The sequence below is a fragment of the Panthera pardus genome, unplaced genomic scaffold (assembly GCF_024362965.1).
Source record: "Panthera pardus isolate Hobbes unplaced genomic scaffold, ASM2436296v1 HiC_scaffold_295, whole genome shotgun sequence".
NCBI lineage: Eukaryota > Metazoa > Chordata > Mammalia > Carnivora > Felidae > Panthera > Panthera pardus.
Window position 1 is genome coordinate 10,001 of NW_026526871.1, and position 6,112 is coordinate 16,112.

The following is a 6,112-nucleotide window of genomic DNA, read 5'->3' on the forward strand; positions in this document are numbered from 1 at the left end:
GGCGCCCGCTCCCCGCAGCGGGGGGAACGGGTGTGCCTCCCTTCACCGATTCTGCCACCCGCCCACCTCGGGCAACTCCGCCAACGGCGGCGACCCAAAGGGGGGTCCGCTGGGAACAGGGAACGGCGCCACCACTCGGCTTCAGGCACCTGAGACGACCTGGAGCGCTCCAGGGGCACCACGGAGGGCCAGGCGCCACGCGCTCAGCACGCCCAGGCGGCGAGCAGCGTGGCGTCGGGTGCAGCCCCCCCACCACAGGGAGGCCGCCCACCACAACACAGCCAAGAGAGGCCAGCGAGAGTGTCCGCTGCGTCAGCCGACCCCGGTCCCGCAGCGACGGGAGGCCGGGGTCGGGCCGGAGTCCGCACCCCTCCGCAACCCCCCGCGACAGGCGGGAAGGAGGAGCATGGGGCCCGCAGGCAGAACGAGAAGAGCGGTCCCACTCACCAGGAGTGTCCGTCCCTCGTCTGACACGGCTTAGGCCCGGCCCGGGAGAGCGCGACATCACCACATCGATCGGTTACCGCCACACGAGGCAGTCCTGGGGTGAGGAGGGGGCTGGGGAAACGCCCGGCGAGGACAGCGACCAGAGGAGGACCTGCTTCAGCCTCGCCAGCACCCCTCCCCCACCTCTCCCAGGGAACAGGCAGCCGGACAACCCACAAGGGGAAAAGGGAACGCCTGACACGCGGCACGGAGCCTTGCGAGGGTGGGTTTGTCACGGCCACGGCCGGGTGCCCGCAGCGGGGAGCGCACGGGGTAGAAGACCCACGCCGCCTCCCCACGCCGCCCTCGGGTGCCAGAGACCGGAGGTGGCGCCACAGCCTGAACCACACCTGGATGCACGAGAGCCGGCGCGCAGGCCCAGGCAGACGGCTCGAGCAAGCAGGCGGGCAAAGGGCGGAGTCGGGCTCGGCTCGGCGTCACCGCCAAGCCCGGAGCCACGCCAGCCAGCGGCGACGAGGCCCAAGTCTCTCTTACAGGATGACAACCGCCACATCAGAACGTGTCAGCACCTACCTGGCAGCAAAAAGTACCTCTTTCAGGAGACAAAAATAACCGCGTTGGCAGGCGGGGCCGAGCCACAGGTCACTGGGACCTTCTGGGACCCTGGCCCGGCCACGGGCCCCAAGCATCTTCCCATCACCGCCAAGCAACCCCACCCCCCCCGGAAGTCCCCGGGGGCCATCTGGTCGACCCCGGGACCGACCGACCGACCGACCGACCGACCGACCGGGGAATCGCGGGATGGGGGGGGGAGGATGGCCGGGTAGGCCCTGCCCCGTTACACGTTCGCCCGTCCACGGGTCGTCTCCGGGTCGGGACTTAGAAAAATAAAACACTCCGCGCTGTCGCCTGCGGAAGCCTCCCCGGACCTCGCAAGACCGGCCCCATGCCAGTCCCCGACCCCCGGCTGGGACTGTTTTGGGGGGGGGTCTGAATTGCGCGGAGGCGCCCCCGACGACAGGACCTCAACGGGGATCGCGGGCGCGCCGGCGTTGGCGCCCTATACGGGCTTCCCCTCGCGGCCCGGTCCCCAACTCCGCAGCGGGCCTCGGAAAATCTGGGGAGAAAATCGGGTCCAACGACCGGGAGCACCACGCGTGCCCCCGCCCGGGCCCATCGCGCCCTCCGCGGGCTTCCCCTCAAGGCTCAGGACGGTCCTCACCGGCCCGGCCCGGCCCGGCCCGGCCCGACCGCGAAGCGGGAGGGAAGACAAAAGACGCCTGGCAGGGAAGGACCGACAAGCGACCCACGGGGGCCACAGTCTCCGGGTGGCGGCCCCGGACGGTCCCCGCGGTCGGGGGGGGCGGTGGGAGGGGAGGAAAGCACCGGCGGGTGCTGGTCGACCCGTCCGGGCAGCCCCCCACCCCGGCTCGCTCCCAGGGAGCGCCGCCGCTACTCCCCCATATACCCGGAGGTTCAATCTCCGGCAAGTGCACCAGCCGCCGGCGCCCCGACGACAGCGGGACGATCACGCCAACGTCGCCGGCCTTCTGGAACTCCGCCCCGGGGACCGCGGCCGAATCGCATCCCTTGCCGACGTCGCCGACGCTCCGGAGGGGAAACGCTATATAAAAGCGGCCGCCAGGTGGCGCCCGACAACCGACCGAAACGTCAGCGGGGACAGCTCGCGATCTCGGGGCCGAGAGGGCGCACAGCCGGCGGCCCGGCCGCCCGATCTCGTCCCGGCCCACTCCGGATGCCGCCTCTCGGTCCCAGGCCGGCGGAGGGCGTCCGCCTCGGGAGCTCCCGGCCGGCCGGCACGGCGCGACCCCGGCAGCCCAAGGGACACTCGAAAAATGCATCGGGGGGCGCCTGGGTGGCTCAGTCGGTTGAGCGGCCGACTTCAGCTCAGGTCATGATCTCGCGGTGCGTGGGTTCGAGCCCCGCGTCGGGCTCTTTGCTGACAGCTCAGAGCCTGGAGCCTGTTTCAGATTCTGTGTCCCCCTCTCTGTGACCCTCCCCTGTTCATGCTCTGTCTCTCTCTGTCTCAAAAATAAATAAACGTTAAAAAAAATTTAAAAAAAAAAAAAAAGAAAGAAAAATGCATCGGGGCGGCTGCCGCTGAAAAGGCGGGGGGGGGGGGGGGGGGTGGGCAGACCGGCCACTCGACTCCCCGGCCGGCCGAGGCGGACGTGCGCGGAAAATTCCCCGCACACACCGGGCAGGCCGGGCACGGGCGGCCCAGAGCGGCCCAGGCGGCGCCCGCGCTCCCGGGAGGACTTAGACACATTTCGGCGGGCAGGAAGGGAGGGAGGGAGGGAGGGAGGGAGAGACGGACGGTCAAACCGAAACCACGCGAGAGAGTACTCCCAGAACAACAACGGACGGACGAGCCGTTTTTATTCTATTGGGTCAAGCGGGGGAGCGTCTCTCTCGGAAACATAACAAACCAAGCTGCGGGGGGGGGGGGGGGGGGGACAGAAAGGGGGTGATGGATAAACAAACGACCACGGATAAAGCTTAAGCAAAGTCCTTCGCCGCACGGGGCCACGACGAAGTCCAAAGACCACAAACAGGTACGGGGAACATGGGTGCAAGTGCACCGCGTGGCAAGCGACAAGAATATGGCTTTCACCATTACTGTCCTCAATAAACACCACTACGGGCGGCGGTGGCGGCGGGGGGGGGGGGGGGGGGGGGATGGAGAACGGAAGGAGTTAATAGCCACTCACTAAAAAATGTCCCATGGGGCGCCTGGGTGGCTCAGTCGGTTGAGCGCCGACTTCGGCTCAGGTCACGATCTCGCGGTCCGTGAGTTCGAGCCCCGCATCGGGCCCCTGTGCTGACAGCTCAGAGCCCGGAGCCTGTTTCAAGTCTGTGTCTCCCTCTCTCTGACCCTCCCCCATTCATGCTCTGTCTCTCTCTGTCTCAAAAATAAATAAACGTTAAAAAAAAAAAAAAAATTAAAAAAAAAAAATGTCCCGGTTCCCAGAGGACCCTACAGTCCAAAGGGGGGGTGGGGGGGGGTGGGGGGGGGGGTGGGCCCCCGCAGGGAAAAGGAAGGTGTCACCGAGACACACCCTATGCCTCCACCCTCTTAGGGTTTGCAGGTGACCCTGAGGGTGACACTGACACGAGACAGGTTAACCGTACAAGGAGCCAACAAATTGATTTCCTACAAGTTTCACGTGACAGGTAGAGCCCCTCCTGAGGAAACCAAGACCCTGAGAAGTGGCCAAACCTAAACGCTTGTATATTGGGTTGAACAAGGAGAAGCGACGGTGGACGACTAACTGAACTACGTGGGGAGGCTAAAGGATGATGAGGATTTTAAAACCAACCAACCAACCAAGATCTGTTCTCCTCTAGAATTCTCTCCACTTCTCCCCCTGTCCTTGAGGATAAGAATGTCACTCCCCTGGTGGCATAGGAAAGACGGGGGGGGGGGGGGGGGGGGGGGGGGGGGGGGGGGCCCTTCCAGGGAGAAAAGGAGGAGAGTGCTCCGTGCATGCTTCTTGCACCTGCTGGGCAGGAGGGTAGGGGTGGGTGGTTTACTTTGCTTGCTTGCTTGCTGCTGCTTTTTGAAAGCTTCTCTAATGTTTCCTTTACATCTAAGTCTTCCTTTCCAGTTTGGCTTTGGACAGGAGGAAGGCAGGCCACACGTTTTTCTGGCACGGTGGAGAACGAAGGGTAAGATGAGTGCGGGCCCGTGCGTATTCTTTTCCGTCAGTCACGTGCCGTGGTGAGCAGAGCATCAGCTCTTGCCGGATGGGTGTCTCATTCCTCCGTGAACCATCAGGCAAGATGTCGGGCAAACACACACAGGGAGACTAAAGGTAGGAAGAACGTAGAGAAGACGGGCGACACGTGCCCGAGTCTCCAGAGCGACGATTTCATCCAGGGCACGGCAACGTCCAAGGTTTCCGGACACCACGTTGACGGACGCTTTGGTGCGTAGGTCACTTTGAATCTACAGTGCCACCCTCCGGTCCATTAGCACGTTGCCTCCGGCTCACGTGAGCGAGCGGTGGTGTCGTCGCGCAAAGAGACTGTGGGACTCGTCCCGGGATGGAACTGGGCCAGAGAGAGGGAGGGACGCCGCAGCCCATCGTTGAGCTTCAGGTGTCTGTAAGAGACCGAGTCTCTAAAGTACACCGAGGCACAGGGCGACCCGCTCGCTCGTGCCTGGACGTCTCTTTGTTCTTTCGAGGGGTCGATATCTGTGAGTGTGGTTTGTTTACTTTCCGGACAAGGCGAAAGAACTCTGAAACAGGAAATATTGGCACAAGGGGTCTGGTGGGATGGGAGGGTGCGGGTCAGTCCACGTACCGAGAACACGGGAGGATCGGGCGTCTGAACAACCAGGCGGAGAGGGGAGTTTAGCCTCGGTCATCACGGCAACCGGCACCTCGACAGAAACCACAGAAGGTGCCCAGGACGAACTGCGTCGCAGGAGCCAGCGTGGGCATTGCCCCACTACCCTCAGCCCTCAGCCCAGCAGCAGGCAGCAACTGTCGTCCGGGTCCAGGCCGCGCCCCACTGCCCTCTTCTCAGCCAGAGCGGTACCCGGGAGGGCGGCCCCGGAACAGATACCTCCTCTCCTCCACACACATCTCGCCAACCCCTTGACCGCTTTGCCCGGGATACACAACTCCGCTGTACCCAGGCATGATTTTTCCCGTGGACCGGGGGCCTCCTTGGCCACTTAGGGTGCTCGCACCAAGATGAATCGGGCTAGAGACAGGGACACCTGTGCAGCCCGCTGTTGAGCTGAAGGGGCCTCTAGGAGAGGGACTCTCTAAAGTAGCTGACGTACAGGGAGACCCGCTCGCTCGTGGCCGGATGTGTCTTTGTTCCTTTATTTCTTTTCGTGTTCTTTATTATCATGTTTGGTACAATTGTAAGCGGGATTGGGTTGTTTGGGGTTTGTTTTTTCTTTTCTTTTCTAATTTGTCTTTCTGCGGTGTCATTATCGGCGTATACAGACGCAACAGATTTCGGTACATAGAGTTTGTATCTACCGAGTGCATTGAAGTTGTTTATCAATTCTAGCATGGTCTTAGTGTAGTCCTTAGGTTTTCTGTATATGGTATTATATCATATGCAAATAGTGAAATTTTCACGTGTTACATATTTGGATGCCTTTTATTTCTTTTCATTGTCTAATGTCTGTGGTTAGGCCTTCCACTACTGTGTTGAATAAAAGTGTGAGTGGACATCCTTGTCTTGTGTCTGACCTTGAGGGAAAGCTCTCTTTTAGTTTTGGGAGGTTATATGTTTCTAGGACTTTCTCCTTTTCTTTAAGGTTGTCATACTTGTTGGCATATAGTTTTTAATAATCTCATAATTGTTTTTTCTCTGTGGTGTTAGTTGTTATTTCTCCTCTCTTTTTTTAATGTCTTCTGTTTCATTTGTGATTTGACTTATTTGAATCCTTTCTCTTTTCTTCTTGATCAGTGTGGCTACAGGTTTATTACTTTAGTAATTTTTTTTTCTTTTTTTTTTTTTTTTTTGGGGGGGACAGAGAGAAACAGAGCATGAACGGGGGAGGGGCAGAGAGAGAGGGAGACACAGAATCCGAAACAGGCTCCATCAGCCCAGAGCCTGATGCGGGGCTCGAACTCACAGACCGAGAGATCGTGACCTGGCTGAAGTCGGACGCTTA